The sequence below is a fragment of the Pseudoliparis swirei genome, chromosome 8 (genome assembly GCF_029220125.1).
Source record: "Pseudoliparis swirei isolate HS2019 ecotype Mariana Trench chromosome 8, NWPU_hadal_v1, whole genome shotgun sequence".
Lineage (NCBI taxonomy): Eukaryota > Metazoa > Chordata > Actinopteri > Perciformes > Liparidae > Pseudoliparis > Pseudoliparis swirei.
In genome coordinates this window covers 15,475,875-15,499,238 of record NC_079395.1, presented here as the reverse complement: position 1 = coordinate 15,499,238, position 23,364 = coordinate 15,475,875, and the positions used below count along the sequence as shown (strand labels likewise).

The 23,364-nt window shown below is 41.0% G+C and overlaps 1 protein-coding gene and 1 long non-coding RNA gene across 3 annotated transcripts in view; one reads left to right on the top strand and one right to left on the bottom strand.

The window, feature by feature from the left end:
* The window catches only part of tnr (tenascin R (restrictin, janusin)), a 179,705-nt gene that overhangs the window by 79,936 nt on the left and 76,405 nt on the right, over positions 1-23,364 (top strand). The gene's annotated exons all lie outside the window — the stretch shown is intronic.
* On the bottom strand, positions 7,420-9,490 carry LOC130197841 (uncharacterized). Of its 2 annotated transcripts, XR_008832529.1 has the most exons (5): positions 9,279-9,490; positions 8,360-8,418; positions 8,181-8,281; positions 7,947-8,042; positions 7,420-7,807 (listed from the first exon to the last, which is right to left on the bottom strand). It is a non-coding gene; the product is annotated as an uncharacterized LOC130197841 (long non-coding RNA). The 2 variants fall into 2 exon arrangements; XR_008832528.1 differs by having other exon boundaries at positions 7,947-8,281.

Here is a 23,364-nt window from a genome sequence, read left to right as displayed (position 1 = left end):
TTAATGTGCTTTTATATGAATAAATAACAGCCACGGATCAGGAGAACAAAGCCGAAGAGATAAAGGGTAAAGAATAGACAGGACTGTTATGTATTTAAGGACTCGGCAAATAGGTGGAAATATGAATATAATATAAATATAGATAAAAAAAACAGATATACCAATAATGAATATGGAAAGCTAGATCTGTTGCCGGTTAGTTTAAAGGGCACATTTAAGGATTTAATACTTTATTGCCAAACAACCTAGATGTCAGTTTGCCTCGGGGTGCTCGTGACGGCATAAAAGTCAAGACGCATCATATGAAGAAACAACGTAATCCCCGTAAACATGTCATACACCCGGAGATGTATGGTGAAATAAGTCAAGATCAAAGTGTTTTGCGAAATAGAAAATGAAGTGTTGGGGGCTTAAAAACTCAGTGTGAGTGCTTTGCTTTCGTAAAGTGTCGATGCAGAATTGGGGAGCCATTTGGTAATTGGATGATTCTGCAGTAAGTGCTGCCGGGGAGAAGGGATCGCTCCGTGGTAATGGCCCTGAGCTTTGCTGCTCCCGAGAGTTATGAAGACGGCTTTCGCAGCATGCGGAGGGTCCTGCAGTGTTCCCAGACCTTTGCACTGATTGCGGGTCTCGTAGATGTCGGAGGTGGCGGTGAGTGCTAAACTGATGATTTTTTAGAGGCGTGTCAATACATATTCTGATTGTATCAATGTGTAATGAGCATATACATACGTGATATGCATTCTGCATATACGATGTGATATACATATTTGGGGCGAGGAAACGATACTCAAATGTGAATTTGCATGTTGATTTCCCTCACGACGAGGACGGCGATGCGCGTCTTTCCCTTGAACGATGTTCAAAGAACTAAGAGTTGAGCCTCGTTCCCTTGATTATATCATCAACCTTCTTTTTCTTTTTGCTGAGAGAAACCCACCCCTTTCTCTGAGCTGGTCCCCTGGCCAGCGGAGCGTGACGTTTACACTCTCAAAGGGTGAGAGAGACACCGTGGAGAGCAAACGGGGCTTTGTGTTCGCTAGGGCGTACTTGTGCATGTGCGTGTATGTGTGTGTTTGAGTGTGCGCACCTCAAGAGGTGTGCTGCGACAACAGAAACAACAACAAACAACTCAGCAGCCAACCAGAAGGCGAGAGCAATGCCTACTTATTCCTCTTTCTATGTTGATAGAAGAGCCTCTATATGTCCTGTTCTTTCTCAGCAGGGTGTGCCAACATATGCGTGTATATACACTACCGTTCAAAAGTTTGGGGTCACTTAGAAATGTCTTTATTTTTCAAAGAAAAGCACTGTTTTTTCAATAAAGATAACATTAATCAAAAATACACTCTATACATTGTTAATGTGGTAAATGACTATTCTAGGTGGAAACGTCTGGTTTCTAATGAAATATCTCCATCGGTGTATAGAGGCCCATTTCCATCAACTATCACTCCAGTGTTCTAATGGTACATTGTGTTTGCTAATCGCCTTAGAAGACTAATATCTGATTAGAAAACCCTTGTGACATTATGTTAGCACAGCTGAAAACAGTTATGCTGGTGATATAAGCTATACAACTGGCCTTCCTTTGAGCTTGAAGTTTGAAGAACAAAATTAATACTTCAAATATTAATCATTATTTCTAACCTTGTCAATGTCTTGACTATATTTTCTATTCAATTTTCAATTCATTTGATAAATAAAAGTGAGTTTTCATGGAAGACACAAAATTGTCTGGATGACCCCAAACTTTTGAACGGTAGTGTAGGTGCATATGTGTGTGTGTGTGTGTGTGTGTGTGTTGGTTGTGTTTTCCTGAAAGGCCTCATTGTTCCTGTATGGTTATATGAAAGGCATCAGAGGCTTTTATTCCCCCTTTGCATATAAATACTGACTTACGTTGCTAATTATCCGTAACATCTCGGTGCTTTAGCTCATGCACAGTGCCAAGCTTTAGGAAAGGAGACTTGAAAAGGCTTACATGTGTGTTTCCACTGGCACTTTGTCGAGATCTTACTGTGTGTATTGTATGGGAGCAATTGCCAAACACTTCTGCCATGTCAGAGGCTCTTTACCTCCAACCAAGCTTTTACCTGTCCACAAATCTAATTGACTGCGTGGAATAACAACGTTGAATTGAATTGAAAAGCAATTTGCATTTCTGATTCTTTCCAGGGAATTGTATTGTTTCGTAAGTGAGGAAACAGTTCAAATGTTTAATTGCTGTAATACTAATTTGATCAGTCCCCTCTCCAGAACACGTGTGGGAGAGAGAGACGGGCAACACGAGAACAAAGTGCTCACGGAAAAAGGTACAGCGTGTTCACACACACACACACACACACACACACACACACACACACACACACACACACACACACACATGAGACGCATTGATGAACATCCATATTTTTCCCTCTAGCTATAAAGTAATGTTCAATTTAATGGTCTAATGTCCCTTGATGACTGCTTTATGTGCGCGGGCTTATTGTGCATCGATCAACATGAAGCACATCTAATCAGACAATTAGCCCTCATCTTGGGCTAAACGTCATGTATGTATTCATCACCGTAACTGCTGCTCTAATAGGAACACAAATGGATTGTCACTTTCCTGTCACATGGGCGCACACATACACAAACACACACTCACACACACACGTCTCTATCTGTCTTTCTGTCTTTCGCTCGACAGGGATTACAGTTTAGAATCAAACTGACTGACTGTAAAGCAACTGGCGCTGATACTGTTCAAACGCAGGAATGTAGACTTGAGTGTTTATGCGCAGCCTTGAAAAGGATTGTTTCAGTAAACTGAGATTAAACGTCACCTATAGTGCCAACGTGCATCGGAAAGCATGTAATCAATCAGACGTTTAGTCTTTCTCAGGAGATCCGTGAGATCTCATCTCCGTCTCGTGCAATTCTGGTTCTTTTCTTCAATTTCGTCTTTTTACGACATATCCGTCTTCTTGTTCACTGCAAAGAGATAGATAGATAGATAGATATATACTTTATTAATCCCCAAGGGGAAATTTGTCGTGGCAGTAGCAGCACCAATAAACCAAACACACATGAATAAAAAATAAAAAATAAAATATAAAAACAGGGATGAAAGATATAGAAGCATACAAAGCAAAATATAAAATAAAATATATATGTATATATACAACATATATGCATACACAATACACAATACTAATGACAATTAAACTAAATATAAAAACACCAAATATAGACAGTGTGCAAAATGCAAGAGCGACTTCAACTCGAATGTACGATGCTTCTTGGAAAGTGTGCGACGGCCTCGACAACGTGCATCTCATTGGCGCTCGCTGATTTGGGAGTACGCCACACTCCTCTGCCTAATTAAGCATGGGTTCACAACTGGGGTATATTTTATCACTTCATTACATTTTCAGCCCCTGGGTTTTAACAAAACAGGTACACGACCTATACTCTGTTTATTTACACACCAAATTGGTAATATATTCAATCAGATTTCAATTTTGAAGCATTGATTATCAAGGCTGTCCTCAAGGTGCGTCCCCGAGCACCGAAACTCAATAACACTATTTTCTCTGGATAATGAAGACGGTGAGGAGCTCTCTGATGAGTTCATGCTCCATGGCCATTGCTTCCCACATAGTCTTTGCTGCGCTCTGCTTTGAAGTATGCAGCATTTTCTTTCTTTCTGCATGCTGCTCTTCCTTATTAACCTCTCCATTTAGCTGCAGGCTCTGAGATTGACTTTATCAGTGGTTTGATCTCACCTCTACGAGGTTAACACCGAAGAGAACACACACCCTACTGCAGCGGTGTGTGTGGAAGAGAATTGAGAATCGAATGAACGAGGGAAGCTGTTTAGGGATATATAACATATTCATCGCCTGGATGGAAAACCTGAAGAAAAGGTCATTGCAGGTAATAGGAAGATGGAGAAGGACGGGAAGCAAAACAGAGAAAGAGAGGCGGGGACAGCCAATTTGTTGTTATTTTAATGTTAACCTTTCAACTGATTAAACCGTTTTATGACTCCTGCAGTCATTAAAGGGGGGGGGGGGATCTGTAATCTACTCGGCTGCTGAACCGGTCCGAACACGCAGACGGACATTTGTCTGAACGGAGCAGAATATTTTAACCCGACGTGTTATGATTGAGCTCAGCATCCGGTTATTAGCAGAATGGCATCACGCAGTCGCTATTGACACAGCTGCAAGGGATGGGGCCACGCATGTGGATGACGGGAACGCGAGAGGAAGGTCCACGCGGAGGCGTCGGGACCAAGAGGGGCGGGGAAAGGAGCAGCTGGAGAGGTGGAAGCCTTTGAGTTGAGCTTTCTAATCAATGGGGATTAGTGCCGGTGTCCGTCCTGATTATGGCTGCAGTCCAAACGGCTCCTCGATCCTGGGGAGAGAGGTGTGCAGCACAAACCTGTCCCCATGCATCCCATCACACATCTCCAGTGTTGGACAGGCTTTAGAAATTCAGCGTCCAGATGGATTCGGCATTTGGGAAACGGTGTGAATAAAACCCTTTGACTGAAGTTGTTCAGCAGCCCTTTGAAAGGCTTGGTGAATGTTCAGATCTGACGTGTCTTGGCCCAGATTGAACTTCCACCATCTTTAGAGTACCGACATTAAGGAGTAACCCGGTGGAACTGAAGAAGACCTTAATACCTCGCAACCAAACCACATCATCCACTATTTCCACACATTTCCTTGACCTAGTTAAAGCCAAACAAATAATACATGAATGCCTAATTAACGCTTGGAAACAAAAGCTGTACTCTACAAATAGATATTCATATCTTTTCCCATGCGCCTGAGATTTCATTCTATTTATGACCACGTTGCTGAAACGCATAGCATTCTGTTGCTTTGAGAGGCTCGCCGCAAATGAACTGGACCTTTGCATCTCCCCCTCACCGCGCTATTCACGGACCTCATGGCCCCACGATCCGATGTCCTGGATCAGAGATGACCCATTCAATCTGACTGGGCCGGCCTCTAATCTGACCCTGTGTTAGCGCAGTCGATACTGGATGTCTTAACAGGCTGACCCCAGCTCTTTAAAAGCTGAACCTTTCTTTAAATTATGATCCTGATGCCGGAGTGGTTTTCTGTCCCGTGATTATGTTCAGGTGCAATAAATAATGTATGGTAATAGTCTTATAGCTTTTAGAAATACACGGTATTGTTTCTTCTATGTTTTTTTTCATTACTACAAGAGACAACTTGATAATCTCAAAGCTCGACACGCTCGGCGTTGTCTCTTTCTATATTTGTTCATCTATTCATGTTAAAATATGTACTATGTATCACAAGGCAGCCCGAAAAAGAAACACAAAACAGATGCAGACCAGCACACTGCAGGTGGACAAATGTGTACTCTAAGTATTTTTTTAAAGAGTTTAGCTTGATCTGATGGGTACGGTTGTTCAAAGCGTCGGCCGGGGCTCGAATGGAGAGAGCCGGATAATCCATAGTCGTCTGTCTGGACTGTGGAATGACCAGAGCAGCGCTGCTTCAGGCTCACCAGGGCTTTACAGCTCATCTGCAGCTCGTCGCTGAGCCAAGGTGCGTCTCAAAGCTAATGAATAACATTTCTAGATAAGTTCAGGTGAGGGCTAGTTTTATTTAACCCTCCTGTTACCTTTCGGGTCAATTTGACCCCATGCTGTTTTTCACTGTGTCAAACATATAAGAAATATCAACTTTTTTCTATATTTAAAGGGCTATTTAGGTAGTCAACAAACAGACATAAAGTACCTCACACTTAAACTTGGGAAACAATATTAATTCTAATAATTTTCTGGAGGTTTTAATTGCTGGGGTCAAATTGACCCCGAGGGTAAAATGTCAGTAAATGTTAAGAGAAAATAATCACCCTTATTTTTTTGTTGAATCCACCTTTCAGGATGATTATTATATAGTACGTGGACATGTAGTAAATCCACCAGCCTTAAGGCGCCTGTTCTCATAAAATGGTTGTCAAGGGACTTGACCAATCGGAGTGTTAGTGTTTCAGTTCAATGGCCGAAAGTCTTTTTATGGTTTCAGTGATTAAAGTCTCTCCTCAGCTTGATCAGTAATGAAAGGCTCAACAATCGGTCCCCGCAGTTTGTGGCTGGATCAATAATCACAGTCTGACGACGTCACCTCTCGCAGGACCAATGATCTATGTCTAACCAGTGTGACCGGAGCTGACCCCAGTCCATAATGCTGGACCCACCGATCCTGCACTTCTGGGACAAGCTGTTCATTTCTATAAGTTACGATATTTTGGTAGTTTCAGGGAAAGACCGAAAATAACCCATTTGAGAGATAAATGTATTCTTGTGTAAGACTCGCTGAGCACATGAACCTGATGCTGTGTTGATGTATACATGTGTGTATAAATGGCATCTATTGGTATAAATATGAGTTTTACTTTATATAAAGTAGATGCAGAGTCTGATGTGGCACCCCTCCCCCAACAAGTGATTTAAATATCCGTTGTATTCCTTCACATTTAACATCAAATTAATACGAACGAGCAACAACAAACAAGCATTTTTTTGAGCATGTGTAAAAACCCACTTAGCGTTACAGTCAAGTTTTTCAATCTAAAGAGAACGCAGGCCGATACCATAATGTCAACTACACTCAGAAAAGTTTGACCATTGTCTACTCAATAAAATTAAGGCAACAAAGTGACAATTAATATAATTGAATAGAATTTAATACTTCATCTTTGATTAAAAACTATTGATTTAGTTAAGCAAATTTAAACAAAATATTAATTACAAATATGTTGGATTTACTAATAATATGGCAAATGTTGAGTAAATCCAAATCAATTATACAGGGGAAATGATTAATATTTACTAGGTATTCAAAAGAAAGTAATTTAGATATACCAAATAGCTGTGAAAAAGTAATTTAGATTTACTAATTATGTGGAAGAAATTGATTTCCATTTACTAAATATCCAGATACCAATTTATATTTACTAATTTTATTGGTGAAAATGATTAATATTTACTAGGTTTTCAAAAAAAAGTAATTTAGATATACCAAATAGCTGTGAAAAAGTAATTTAGATTTACTAATTATGTGGATGAAATTGATTTCCATTTACTAAATATCTGGATAATACTGATTTGGATTCAATAAATAAAATCAGTTACAACTCAACTTGGAAGAATGTTACTTAATTCAACACATTTAAACTGAAATTGTTATTTATCTTTACATAAATACATTTTGCAAATCAACTTATAATTGGTACCACATGACTTAAAATCTATGTAATGTTATTGATTGTCACTTTGTTCGCATATTTTTTTTAAATGTAGAATCTACTTAATATCATGCCTTCTTTTTGCAAGAATGTATTGAGGAACAGTTAACAAATTACCACATTTAGGACAACAGCAGTTAAACATTTATTTGTGCAACTTTGTTGACCATCTTTCAAAAACATTTGTGTAAAATGCCAAAATACAAAGAAATCCTGGTGTACACAAAAGAATCACAGCAGCAAGCCCTTCAAATGAGAATGACAAATTGGATGTTTCTGAACAACCCTGAATGGTAAATAACTGCAGCACTGAAACTCAGACAAAGCCTCGAAAAAAAACATGTGACTGTAAACGCACTGTAAAAAAAAAAAACTCATGGGTCCAGACTGAAGACAGGTGGGGACAGAATCTCATGCCGACATGATGTTCAGGAAACTGGAACTTAAGGCAGGAGTAGTCATCATTACTGCTTGAAGACTCACAGGTCAACCGGTTGTCTGTGGGCTGACATGATTCTCTCTACAGCCAGAAAAAAGACAAAACAGAAAAGATTAACAATAATATAACTTTAAATAGCATTTACAACATGACTAGGTGGTTCGAACAATAAAAATGTATTCTGTTGTTAAATTAAGACACTGAACTTAAAACAACTTACTCCCGTTTATCCTTGACAACTTGTATCCGATCATGGGTCACACTAGTGGAACAGCAAAGAAGGTGTTGAGGTCCATGCTGGTAGTCGTAATCACACCTAAAAAGAAAGAGTAAGGGGATAAAGGACAAAGGGAGGACATACATCCTCTTCAGTAAAAACAAAATCATCTCAAGCATCAACTTTTGCTCTTTTCAATGCTAATGTTGTAAATAAAAATGAAAAGGCTAGATTCACACTCAAGTGCCACATGTCGTCATCATGGCGGCCAAGGTTTGATTTCCGGTGGGCCCTTTGCTGCAGATCCTCCCCTGTGGTGCTTGTGTGTCTCTCTAGCTCTAACACAAATAAAGAAAAAAACATCTTAAAAACAAATAATTGCTTGCTTCTGGCATTTAAATGGATTATAATCTCACCGTGTTGCTGGGTGTCATTAAGGTCACGAAGTTTTTCCATCCAAGTTGGATTATAATGTCTGAAAGGTGGCAGGAGAAAATAATTAGCATTTTACAATTAACTAATTGTTCTTAATTATCTGTACATAAATGTAAACATTGACTCAAAGGACACTCTTTGGTGACGTCCTCATCTGATAATGTGGACAGTAAATGAAGATTTGATCATGAAACCATCCCCTCACTGGACAGCTCACGGTGCACGGAGCTTCTGAGGAGCTGTGAGCCGTCATGTCCGCCACAGCGCAGTTATAAGCGTCATGTTAACAACAGTCACGTGAACAGAGTCCCGACCACGTCAACAGCATCACGTTAAGAGCGTCACGTGAACAGAGTCCCGACGTCACGTGAACAGACCTGTACAATAACGTGTCTGGTCACGTGACTATCCGGACTGACCGCTCCGGTATATGTGAGCTTGTCTATACATGTCTGCGTGGAACCAGTTTCAAAGCACTTCAATAAAATCGTGGTTATTAGATGAAGTGTGTAGCACGTGACCCCTCAGGTGTCTTAACCCACCTGCCACTAATGAACCTATAACACGAGCGTTGGCTAAACATTACCTCAGCTAACATATGTAAAGTAAGCTAATGTTAGCTCGTTCAACACAGAAATCGACAACCTACGTTACATCGACGATGTTAAAGAAACGTGAAAACACTTAACCATCAGATAGCTAAGTTAACTTACTCTTGACGCCCAAGGCGACACAGAAATGCAGAACACCATGCCTCGAATTCAAAAGTAGCTACCCGCTAGCTCACACGAGGCTAGCTCAACCCCTCACCAGAGAGCCGAGTAGAAACCTCAGTGTCACTAACGTTGCCCGTTCAATACAACGTTACTCTCTGAAATTAAATTAAGTTGGCATTCTTACCTCAAGAAGAGCTGTCATGTCAGGAGGCTGTCGTTCCCTCTGTGGCGTTTCGTGAGTCACTGAAGCCGGAGAGCAGCGCGCCGCTCAAACTGCGGAGAAGAGGCGCGAAACCGGGTTCAACAGTTCAATCTGCTTTTTTTGTGTTGATTGCTGTGATCAGTCTGATCACTGCCACCTGGCCTCTCCTTTGAACTCTCTCTCTCTCTCTCTCTCTCTCTCTCTCTCTCTCTCTCTCTCTCTCTCTCTCTCTCTCTCTCTCTCTCTCTCTCTCTCTCTCTCTCTCTCTGTTGGACGGGCTGTCTGTCTGTCTCTGTCTGTGCTGTTTTCTTCTCTAGTAACTAGATTCTTAGAATAATACAATAAAATAGTAGGACAGGATATATTACATTTAAGAAGTTAAATAATAAAGGAAATAAAAAATAATAAAAAAATGAAAGTAAATACAGTGTATCTAAGTGTATATAAAGTGAAAGTGGTGCAATGTTCATTGATGTTGTTCAATTTGAGGAGGATCTGGCCAGAGGTGATTTATTGTAAAGTCTAATAGTTGCCAGGAAGGTTCTCCTGTATCTGGAAGTTTCTCCTCTATCAAGAATGTTCTCCTGTATCAGGAATGTTCTCCTGTTTGTCCTTGTGAAGCAGAGCTAAAGCAGTCTGTTGGAGAACGTGCTCCGCTGTCCCTGCAGTAGGTGGTGGAGAGGGTGGTCCGGTTCTCCAATATGGACAAACATTTCTTCATGTCCTCCTCTCCACCTGTTCCGGATAGTCCTCTTTGCCAATGATGGAGCCGGCCTTCCACACCAGTTTAGTGAGTCGGTTGGTTTCTCCAGTTACAATGCTGCTCCCCAGCAGAGTACGGAGAAGTCCAGAGCACTGGTCCAACAGACTGGTAGAACATCATAACTGAGATTTGTCATATATTACAAACATTTGAGGACTTGTGAACCTTCAAAGGAGTGCATTTTTTGTCTTCTCGGTTTTTAAACCACTACCAAGCAGGGATACTAAGTGCTATATATTGCCAGCCGGTTGGGCCCCATTTGGGAGTAGTTACAACCTGGAAAAGAAAGGTAAGCTCTGACATGTTGAGAAAAAAAGAAGCTAAAATCAGCCCAAACTCTTAACAGGGTCTCAGATTTACAAAGCCACACACCCTCTTCAAGTCCTGGATTTCAGACAGCCAATTAACTATTGTGGGTGTTTTGGGGGAAATTTCACCCCATCACCTCATTGTAGGCCCTGTCTTGAGTGTTTGTGTTCAATCTTGGATATCCAGGACTAATATTAAGGAGATTATGACAATTTTTACACTTGTCAAAAAATATGCGATTATAAGAGAATAAGGCCCAATTTGACCCTTTGGACCTTTTTGGCGGCCCTTAATTTGCAGCTATCAGTCCCAAACTTTAGGGTATTCATATTCAGATGTCCCTCTTTAAATCTGAAGATGATCCACATATCTGAGTTGGTGGAAAAATTAACTAAAAGACTGGTTTTAAGGATTTTCCTCGTCAAGATTTTGAGGCGATTTCACCCCATGACCTCAATGTATTATATTTAGGTAAATATAATATGTAAGACAAATAGGAGGTTAAGGGTCAGTTGGCAGAGTAGTGTGTTTGTGTGTGTGTGTATGTGTGTATGCATGTGTGTGTTTAAAAAGATGTTAGTGTTTCAGAATTTATTTTAATTCATTCATTATCAGTTCTGATTACAAATATTGGACACTGGACACAACAGCAAATACTCACGGTCGCCCTATAATGCTCCTCTAAAGAACAAGTATCAAAACTTATCATTATTTCTTCTACTTTGTACTCTTAAAAACTGCAATATGTTTATTGTAATGAAAAAGTGAATTTGTATGTCATTTAAGAAAACTGTAAAAATGACTGTATTAATAATAGTCATTTTCTTTACAAAATGGGCAACATTTTTATTTTTTATTATTAGCATAATACTTAAATTAACAGTTGGGTTGTTAATTTACAGATAATGTCTGTAATTTCACCGAGTTTTGAATATAATTTTATTTAATCAATCCTGAAAGCTACCCTGAACCGGAGCAGGTTTGTTGTTCAGAGTAAGTTACCGGTAACCTAGTTTGCTAAGAATAAATCCAGCTTTATGTACCGGAAAGTAAGGTGTGGCGCAAATTCCTTGGGCGGAAGTGTACCGCGTTTAAAACTGAAGAGTTTCCATTGAGTAGAATTTATTAATTTTTCGACATTGTTGACTTTACTCATAAAATATGATTAAATTCTACTCAATGATTTTGAGCTGATATTATTCAAACAAAAATGAGTAAAATGCAATTGATAAATAATTCAAATTGTATTAAATCAACATAATAATATGCCAAACTCCACACACACATATTTTTTATGTAAAGGTTACTAGTATTTCTTGAGTAAATATTAATTGAGCTCAGTCCCACTTTTTTGAGTGTAGAACGGGCACTCGGTAGAGCGCATACCTTCGCATATCACAAGATTGGGCATTGAATTATGAACATTTTGGCATTAGTTGCATGCAAATTGGATACAAAAGGGGCGGCTGTAGCTCAGTGGGGTAAGGGGGTCGTCCTGCAACCCCAAGGTTGTCGGTTCGATCCCGGCTCTCCCCATTAGTAGCAAGTCGAAGTGTCCTTGAGCAAGGCACTGAACCCCCAGTTGCTTCCCGGGCACATCACTGCAGCCCACTGCTCCTTAATAACTAAGGATGGGTTAAATGAAGAGAATACATTTCCCCTTGGGGATTAATAAAAGTATATATCTTATCTTATCTTATCAAATTGACCGTGCTATGGTAAAAAGAAGATTTGGACCTATCCATGACCTTGACCTTTGACCCGATTGATCCCAAAATCTAATCAAATGGTCCCCGGATAATAACCAAACATCCCACCAAATTTCATGCGATTCGGTTTAAAACTTTTTTTGTTATGCGAATAACACGCATACAAATAAATAAATAAATACGCGGCGATCAAAACATAACCTTCCGCATTTTCAATGCGAAGGTAATCAGACGTAATGCGGCACAGGCTTTACAATAAACCTCGCTTTGCGGTTCTCCGCCATTGAGCTGTTTATTTGGTAATTGAATACAATCCTGAGTGAGCAGGCGAGAGCACTTCTTCCCCTCGCTGTCGCGGCATTGAACAGACGGCAGCGGCAGAAGAACGCGTCGATCCTTTTTATCCTCCGTTGTCGCGTTATCGTCCCCGCACAGCTTATGGCATTGTTGCCGCGTTTTGTGCGTCATTTCAACCCACCTCCAAATCACAGGGGGAAAAAAACCCGATAGCGCAGGTGGGAGGAGGGCGACTTGTTTTCCCGCTCTACCTTTCCACTGTACATGAAAGGTACAGGAGAACGTTCTGTCACCGCGGTCCCACGGGAAGCAGAGGGCTTTGAAACGGGAAGATTAAAGGACAGAAATGGCTGGCGAGGAAGTGGAGACAAACCGACAACAACAGCTCAGGAGCTGACAGGCAGGAGGTTTTTGAAGTCCTTTTTTGTTATTTTAGGTCATCCCTGAGCAAGAAGATATCGGGGAAGAGACTTAAGGGAGAGGGAGGTGGAGGACTGTCACACTCAGGCACTGACAGGCTGCTTGACGTGTGCTATGCAGGTAGTTCCACATAGAGGAGAGACGCAAAATATCACTGAGCTCTACAAACCTTGGACATGTGTTTTAAACCGAAAAAACATACATACTAAAGAATATGTCATGTCTTTAGTTTTGTGCATTCTGCATGTGTTGTCATTTGCTTAAATTGCATCCCTGAGATGCAAAGCAACCTTTGATTTAGTTTGCAAGTACTTTCTACTCTTATACATTTTTATTCTCTCTGTCCGTTCTAAAATAAGCAGCGGGCAGCTCTGGAAGGGAAAATGAGTCCGCTAAAAGCCACGTATTGTGTCAGGGTAGAATAGAAGAGCAGTGGGTATTCAGCTGCAACAGAAAGGAGAGAGAGAGAGAGAGGCAGAGAGAGAGAGCGACAGAGAGAGAGAGACCCCATTCCTTCCCTCCTTACTCACAGTTGGTTGAACTCAAATGTATGTAAGCTTTACCTTCACTCTCTCTCTCGCTCTGTCTCTCATCTGTCCATCTGTGTCTCCTGTGCCCTTCGTCTAAATCTCCCTCGTCCACTTTCTGGTGCTTTTCTTCCTCTCGTGAGTCCGTCTGTCTGGATGCTTCCTTTGCTCGGTCTCTTTTAATATCTTTTGTTACCTTCGCATTGAAAATGCGGAAGGTTATGTTTTGATCGCCGTGTATTTATTTATTCATTTATTTATTTATTACCTTCGCATTGAAAATGCGGAAGGTTATGTTTTGATCGCTGTGTATTTATTACCTTCGCATTGAAAATGCCGGAAGGTTATGTTTTGATCGCCGTGTATTTATTCATTTATTTATTTATTTATTTATTTGTATGCGTGTTATTCGCAAAACTCAAAAAGTATTGAACCGAATCGCATGAAATTTGGTGGGATGATTGTTTATTATCCGGGGACCAGTTGATTAGATTTTGCGATCGGTCGGGTCAAAGGTCAAGGTCAAAGGTCATGAACAGGTCAAAATCTTTCGCAGAACTCAAAAAGTGTTGAACCGAATCGCATAAAATTTGGTGGGATGATTGTTTATTATCCGGGGACCAGTTGATTAGATTTTGGGATCGATCGGGTCAAAGGTCAAGGTCAAAGGTCATGAACAGGTCAAATCTTCTTGAATCACATGGAATTTGGTGGGATGATTGGTTATAATCCGGGGACCATTTGATTAGATTTTGGGATCAATCGGGTCAAAGGTCAAGGTCATGGAAAGGTCAAAATCTTTTTTTTTACCATAGCACGATAAATTTTTGTCCAATTGGCATGCAACTAATGCCAAAATGTTCATAATTCAATGCCCAATCTTGTGATATGCGAAGGTATGCGCTCTACCGAGTGCCCGTTCTAGTTTATTTATTTATTTGTATGCGTGTTATTCGCATAATAAAAAAAGTTTTAAACCGAATCGCATGAAATTTGGTGGGACGATTGGTTATTATCCGGGGACCATTTGATTAGATTTTGGGATCGATCGGGTCAAAGGTCAAGGTCATGGAAAGGTCAAAATCTTCTTTTTACCATAGCACGGTCAATTTTTATCCAATTGGCATGCAACTAATGACCATATGTTCATAAATCAATGCACAATCTTGTGATATGCGAAGGTATGCGCTCTACCGAGTGCCCATTCTAGTTTTACATGTGTAATGAGACCAGTAATCTTGCAGCTCGGGCCAAATCATGAGATGAAGGACCGACCCCACAATTTAATGTAGCTCATCAAAAATAAGTTAATAAAATAAGTAAAAAGCATCAGAACATATGCTACTGTACCTAATGTGCTAATTAAGCTACATACAGAGTGTAGGAGCTATTTATTTTATATGAGTATTTAGTTATTTTATTCACAAGTAGTATTCTTTAATTATTCTAGTTGTTTCCTTATTTAGGTTTTTTTATATATTAGGATAGCTTTTTGTTGTTGTTAGTTTTTAGTTTAGTTGAATTATTTGCTGTTGTTGTCTAGATATACTTGTGGTTGTTCATTTGTTTGTTCATCGGGTAACGCCGTGGGCACCTGTGGTTATATGTATTAGTTGTCAGATACAGGACCAGCATGCACCTGGGTAGGCCTATGTTTTGTTACCAGTGCCGCCAAGGCAGCGTGAGGAGTTCTTTTGGTTATTTGGTTTTATTGCATATATTATCAATAAAACTGAATCCTGAATGGACAATGCTTTCTTTTTGCAAACAATTTGATTTATGTTTGTTTTTGATTCTTTGGACAAATGGCCACGGCGCAGAGAACTAACATTAAACTCCCCCAGGGAGACAATGTATTTATAGGAGTATTTTAGTTTACTTTTATTCCATCTCCAACTGGGATCTAGTTTTGAATTAGCACAAACACAAGTATGAAAGTAGTCCTTTAATTAGAAGAAAAGAGAAATCCAAGATGCTTTTTGAAGATTGAACGCTGTGGAGCACTTCTTCGGTGCACGCTATCTCGTTGCCCCCTGTGAACATCTTTTTACATCTTCTTTGATAAATGGGCCTCCGTGTGCAGCAAGGAGCAGGCAGTCATCGGTGGCCTGAGGTTGTGTTATTCGCCGTAGACTGGAATCCATTTCATGGTCCCATCTTTGCTCTGGAACCGGCCGGAGGAAGAGAACAAGGCATGTGCAGGAGCAGCCAATGAGCAGGGCCCAACGGCCCCGAAAGACAAGGCAATTTGATCAGAATGATGGGAATAATGAGAAAAGCATTGTAATGGTGCCAGAGTCCAATTTACAAGGTGGAGAAAGAAAGAGAGACAGCGAGATTTAAAAGGGAAGCAGGATGGAGACAGAATAAAAGAACGGGAGAGAGCGATCACCCACACGAAGGCCTGGTATTGGTTTTGTGTTGGTGTTGAGGTGGCTGCACATTAACCTGTGCAAATGGAGGTTATGGCTTTACTTCCATAGGGTGAGTAAGGAGCCATTAACAAGGGCTGCCGCCACAGAAACCGACTGAAAGACAGCGTGGAACATCGGAGAGAAAAATGTCGTCTTTCCATCTCTACTGTACTGTATGTGGTTTTCAGCTTAATAATCAGCCACAGATGAACATACCAGAATCACCTCCTATTGGCCAAGTATGTGGGGCACTTGGAATGTACTGATGGCATGTAGGTATATATATATATATATATATATATATAAGACTGAATCACTCTGTTTCCGGGTCAGCAGCCCTTGTTAACTGTTGTTATTATTATTTTCGAGGCTCCAGGGACCTTTTTGACAACAGTCGAAGGTTTGTTTTTGAAAGACTAAAAGCCAATAAATATGGATTGAAATCAATGTATTAATTTTTGTAATCCAGTGCATGTTTTTCTCTTTTTTTTTTTAACAGCGCTTTGTCGATATTTAATTGTTTAGATGTTATGAGTCTGAAACAATCCACCACAGTCACCACTGCAGGCTAATTCGTCAAATAGTATAGCACTGATAACATTAGTGTGGCTTATTATTTTACCTGCAACTGTGCAGAAATGCCGGGTTCAAACCGAGTGAATGCAAAAAACAACAACATGTGAATATTGATTAAGAATTGTAATGCCTTTGTAAATCTTATGAATTAAGTAATGTTCTATTCGGTAACTAAATATGTGAAACAATATCACTGTATATATAGCTTAATAGTATATAAAGAATAAAATTAAAAAAAGATGTTTATGTAATATATGTACAGCGTGTATGATTTATATATGTATATCTAAAAGCTTCCCGCATTAAAACAGCAAGATTATAGTCCATATAGACCGTTGATGTCTTGATGTTTCAGGTTTATTGACTGTGTAAGACTGATTTAACCATTCATCAGGACATTATGCAGCACATCTGTGGAAGAACCGGTTTAAAAATTACTTTCAGGCATTACGAAAATCCTGAGAGAAAGAAAAAGAGAAAATGAAAAGCCCGTCAGAGACATAAAAGAAGATGGAAAAGGAGTTAATCAAAAATGAGAGCGGGAAATAAAAAAAGACGGAAGGTCATTTTCTGAAAGAGGTGAATAAAATTACGTGTGAGGGAAAGTGTGAGTACGGCAAATAGATGTCTATTTGGCTGCTCTCCTCTCCCCTGACTCCCCGTAATGACCCAGCGGTGTGACGCTGCAGAGCGGCGGCACGACTCCAGCAGATGGAAGGACCCCGTCTCAAAACCGAGGCGGCACGTGACGCCGTCCCTCGCGCCGACCGCTCGTGATCACGGCGCCTCTGAGCGGCAGCTGGGGAGGCGCCGCAGATTACCGTCGCGGCTGGATTACAGAAGGCGATCGCTTCATTAAACATTTTTACTGTCGTAGAGGGACGGTTGCGATGAGCTGCTGCTCCCCCGGCTGATTTATGGGCGGCGGAGAGGAACGAGACCACATGCACAGATTGAGACATATGTCTGCCGGGCAGACAGCAAGCACTTAGTCGAGAGGCAACAGTCTAAAAAGCCCCGTGGCCATGGGAAGAGAGCTGCACACACACACACACACCTACACACACCTACACACAGTTACAGTGAGAGTTAATGAAGCTTTCCACTGCATATCCCTTCCTTAATCCAATGGGGATGTTAATCTCCTGTGATTCCCTAACTGCTGAAACACACAGATACACACATCCACACACACACGCGTGTATTCAAAGGCAGGCGGTGATCAGAGAGCAGTGGAGGCATTCAGCGGCTGGGTGGATGAGCGGGGCTCGGCCGTGAGGGTTACCAGGTTGCCGTTGGCTACCGCTTCTGAGAAATTTGTTATCAAGTCTTGGTCTTTGGTGGGCATCAGTGGCAACCATCTTTTTTTAACATATAAGAATAGGGACATCAAAACATGCCGTTGTCCACAGCTGTGAGAGAGAGGGGACGTCAGCCGTAAAAGCAGAATCAAGACAGATCGGAGGTCCTCTGTGAAAGTAGACGGGATGATGGCACTCGAGGAACCCACAATCACAGACGTCACCGCTGATGGGCCAATTGATCTGCGTTGGGAATCGGCACAAAGGTCCAGACGGCCAACATTTGAAGGGAAGAAAATGGAAACCAAAAAAAATGGAAACAAGCAACCAGTGGCTTGCTTGTTTTGCAGAATGCTCTTTTTCTTCTACTTTCCGGTTCCCCCTGAACGCACTATTGCCATTTGTCCTGGTTTGTTCATTATAAATTATATCTCTAATCATTTTTATTCAAACTCTTTTAACACTTTTAAGGTTAATAATGTGTCTGTTTATCATATCAACATGCTTATGCAGCATTTCAACGGTGCCTTGAATGCAATCTGTACAAGGAGTGTTGACAGTAAGCTCGTGGGTACGAGAAGTCTCGACCCACGGTGACTTCCACTTGGCCTCGCTGCACAATGCACTCCCACGGGGGTCCTTTCACTCAACCGCGGCGAGGGAATCCTTATGGATGAGCGGCGCTTCCAGCAGCTGTTCATGCTGTTGTGGTAATAACAAGCTGTCATCTTTGTGTTGCTTCCTCCCAAGGAGCCATGAAAGACACCTCTCCTCACCTCCAGTGAAAACGGAGAACAAGCTGTCCAGCACCATTACGCCTTGTGTTTTACTGTTGGCCTTTTTTTTTTTACCCCTGCAAACCCAAAGAACATCTTATATATAACTTAATTACAAACTCTAGCCAACGACTAGCATACGCCACAACCGCTCTGGTCGCGTTGTTTCTTCATTTAACTTTTTGGTGCCAAGTACTTCAGAGTGTCGGCGCTGCACGTCGTGTTTATTTCCGTGTCATAGCAACCAAACACAACCACAGCGTTAAAGGAAATAAAAACGGGAAGGATACCGCTTATCCCTTATCCTCTCCGCAGGGTGGATTATTTCATCGCGACAGGCCTTGTCTTAACATCTCTTATCGACGAGCAAGAAAGCGCCGTCTTCAGTGAGATAACGTTTCCGGTTTTAAAAGCCGGGCCTGACGTTGGTAGAACCTGCAGCCACGTCTGCGCCTCACGCTTTACACCAACTGCATTGAATTACACTCACGCTGGTGAATGGTTAGAATAGCATAAACAAATGAGTGGTTTCTCCCTTGAGAGGCGTACAGTCAGCGGTGACCTTACAGCACACTTGTGTTAGTTCATTAAAAATGCCCGCTTCTCTAAACACTGAAGGATGTGACGACAGCTGAATATGTGAAGTATGCAGACGGGGTCAAGAGGTCCAGCTGCTGCTAGACTAAAGGTTAGAATCAATACAATTCAATTCAGTTTATTTTGTATAGCCCAATATCACAGATCACGAATTTGCCTCGGCGGGCTTTACAATCGACATCTCCGTCCCAGGACCTCACATCAGATCAGGAAAAACTTTGACGGGGGAAAAAAAGGGAAGAACCCTCCAGGACACCCTTCCTGCTCCGTCTTTTCTCACAGTCCAGGTCAGTGGTGAGGTACCAACATGCCAAAGAGGTCCATTATAGACTATAGTTCTTCCTGGTGGAGCACAGTAACACCTGTGTGTGTGTGTGTGTGTGTGTGTTTGTCGTTGGAGTTTGTAAAATGAGTTGTAGTCCAAAGAGCAGACTGCGTGGCATAATCCATTGCTAATGGTGTATTATCCTGAGGCCATTTTGATGGAGCTAGGCACAATAATGTTGTCCTTTTTCCAATCCTTGAGGGAAATGATGCATCCTTTAGCCTTCTCCAGAGGCTCATAAGGGTATAATACTAAAGTTGTAAGTTGGATCTGCCCCCTCAGAAGTTTCCCGTGAACTACAAACCTTCAAGGACTTTCTTTAAATGTTTCCATTTGTGAGTAAAAAAAACGAACTCTGAGGATAACAAAACAAAACAAAAGCGCTTACCCCAACTATGCGGGAGTTTGTGTAAGAACTGAATACATAGATTGTAGTTGGAGCGACTCTGTAGGGAATTGTTCGTGTTTTTCCAGAACACTCGGTCCTTCAATGGTTCTTGTCTCGCTGCTGAGTAATGCCTGCAGCTGCTTTCAAGTGCAGTTGGAAACGTCAATATCATAAAAACGCTCTGAAGGAAAACCGTGATTGTGAAACGTAAAGTCTACTCATGCTACATTAGGGGTTTAACTTCAAAACACACAAATGTTGAAAATGAAACGATCGGTTCAGGTGGTGGGACGACTCCAGGAAACTAGTTCAGTGGATTAGCTTCATGAATCCAACAATAATGGTCAGGAACATGTTCTCCTTTCTTTTGTTGATTTATAAAAATGAGTTGACAACGAAATGCAGCAATATCCTCCATACAAACGTCAAAACCACAAAAAGAAATGCAAAAAATGCACGCTAAATGTTTTTCTTCCTTTGACAATGAACTCAAACTGGATATCTTCGTCCTCACTACAATACGTTTCCCGCTCTCTTCGCCCGGTTAGCAGATACATTACACGGGGCATGCTTTGTGTTCACGAGTGTGAGCACTAATGGCTGTTCGTGCACCTTTGGGGGCTATTTGTGAAAGATCAGACACTGTAATGGTATTGCTCTCTAAATGTTTATTTTTTCTCCCTCAGGAAAACGCTGAGTAGTTTAATTGTCTTTCGAATAGCTAATGTTCCCAGCAAGCTGTTTCTCTTAATATCTGTCATTTACTTTGTTAAGCCAGGATCTGTGGAGACGCTGAGCACTTTCCTTAATAACTATGTATTTACATAAAAGATAGACTTTAGAATTCTAGATTAAAATATCTTCAAACTAATTTATACATGTATTGATTATTTAGAGATTGAAAATATCATTAACAGAATTTACCACATTTCATTTTAAAAACATTTCTCTCATTCTTCCTTTATTATTTTTTCTTTACTATAAAAGCAAAGATATTATTTGTCATTTAGCTCTGAGCACCAGCAGCACATCTGGGTCCACAGCTCCTTTTGAACCGCGCACACAGATTGTCTTACTATATTGCACTGTGTATTTTTAAACTCAATTCTCTTTTGATATCCACTCTCCTGCCCGTAAACCACAACGGGATGAAAGAGAAAGATATTGTCAAAGATTCAAGACAAAATTATCAAAAGCTCCCCTCAGACACAAATGTAATCTAACAAAGATGAAAAAAGTTACCGACGAAATCAAAGTCTTTTCTTTCCTTTTTACACTCAACTTTTTAGCACTTTTTAATTTTTTTTATGGGTTCATTTTTTACAGTCACGTGGCCTCTTTTCGTACAGAAGGATTATGTGTACCCGCTCCTCTGTGACGCGGCATTAAGTGTCCTGATGGCTTTTATTATAATTGGAACCGGCGGTTTCATTTCGGCCCCACGGGGGGTGAACTCCTCCGATTCATCTCAAGAAAATACATAACGTGATTGTTTCAGAGCGTTCTCCGACAGACACAACATTTAGCTGTGAATAAGTGGCAACACACATACAGGTACACACTCACTTTGCCCATGCAGATTACCAGTTCTCACACTTGTCTCTCGATTGAGAGGAGGATTGCTGACAGATCTAATTACCATCACGGTAGGTGGAGGTATGAAAACGAAGGGCTAAAAACACTTGATACATGACAGAGTGATGATGTGCTTCTAGAAGTGTGCGTGTATTCGTGGATATGACTGAGAATGCAGCGGTACTGGATTTGCGTGTACCGGTGCACTCGGCGGTGTGTTGGATAATGTGCTCGTGTGTGTTCTTTCTGCTGGAGAATAAAAAGTGAGTGAGTGAAGGCAGTTTTTAGTGCCTGCAGCGGGTTGATTCTCTTCTCTATGAATGAGTGGGTCTGTCCCTAATTGAGCCTTTATGAAAACCCTCCTCTCGTTGGGCCGTGAAATGCTCGCGGGCATCCGCCTGCACCGGGACCCACTGAGTAAACTTTAACCCGTGAATTGGAAACTCCTTCAAACTTGTGTCAATGTCAGCGTAAAATAAGTATAGGGTTGTGTTAAAGCAATGGATTTATATTTGGTAGGCGTTAAACGCATTATGCCTCAAAGCAAGACTTCTCTTTTGTCTATGGTGAGATAAGAAGGTTGCATGACACCTCCGATCTCACGATGCATCTATTGTTCAACCCTGTATCACGAAAATGACGATCCCGCAGAACTAAAACTGGATATGTAATTACGTTTGACTGAAACGTATTTCTCCCCCGGTTACGTTTGTATTTGACGTTTTACAAATACGTCTCGCCGTTTGTTGTCTCTCGTTGCTGTTATTAATTGGAAAAAGCGTACTCTTATTTGTATTTATTATATATAATATGTTGAATATAAAGCAGTAATGTTCATTTTAGAGACAATTAGGAGGTCAAGTCAGTCTGCAGAGTATGGTGCTTATGTGTGTGTGTCTGCTTGTGTGTGTAAAAAGATGTGTTAGTGTGTCAGAATTTATTTAAATTTATTCATTATCATTTCTGAATACAAATGTTTGACACAGTGTTGTAGTTGATGCACATTTTATGAATTGATAAAAGCACACCTCTATTTTTACCTCCGCTCCTTGGTCGTAGAGAAGAAGCTTCAGAATGTGATGAACTGGGATGTAATGGTGAGCCTGTCGCAGCTCATTTATTTATGGGTGTAAATGTTTGTATTCATTTATTGTCAAAATGCACAACGTAGATTATTCAAGGTAAAAAAAAAGACATTTATGTTTTCCCTGCACCAACAAACATTGTTCTTTTCATGAAATTATTTGATGCATATAAACCTTGAAAGTGTTCTCCAAGCTTTTATTGTTCTGACCAACAGCCGACGCTTGTGAACAGACCATTACCCGCTTACCGACTCGATCGTAGCCACGGTGGCTGCTGTGGTCGACGTGCTAACAAGCTGCCCAACGGTCACGATACGCCGTTCCATCGTTTACCGCCAGCTGCCATGTGCAGCATGCGCACAGCAGGAGACCCCCGCTCCCCGTCTGAGGGTCCGCAGCCACGGGGAACTCCTCAGGACCCCAACAAGGTCGCGCTACCTGCTGATTAAAGGGGAGGGGCTTAGCACCGGAGCTAGCCACACTACTAGCCCAGGCCCACTTTTGCTCTGGTAGCCCAAAACAAAAAAAGAACACAATTGTCATTGTCACTTAACGGTCTATAAATTAATTATTGGATTAGATCTTTAGATTAGATAGATTAAATATTCCTTTATTAGTCCCACAGTGGGGACATTTCAGGATCACAGCATCAGGTGCACATTAGAGCATTAATAAAAGATAGAAATAAAACACAAAACACAATAACAATACTAAATACTAATACTAAAATACTAAATATACCGAGAAAACATAACATATACAAAGAGCAGTGACCAAAGTGAATTTCCAGCAGGATAAAGTGTCCAGGAAAATAAAGCGCTGCGTGTCCAGCGATCGACTGCAGTTCATCCCACGATCCTTTAGAAAGAATGTGTTTTTTTTTAAAGTCGACTGATTCATTGTCAGTGTATTTTATTGGCCTCAAACACAGAATTGGTTGGACTCTAGTGAGACACAACATTATGGAAACCACCGCTGAACCGATTGATCGGCTGAACATTGGCCT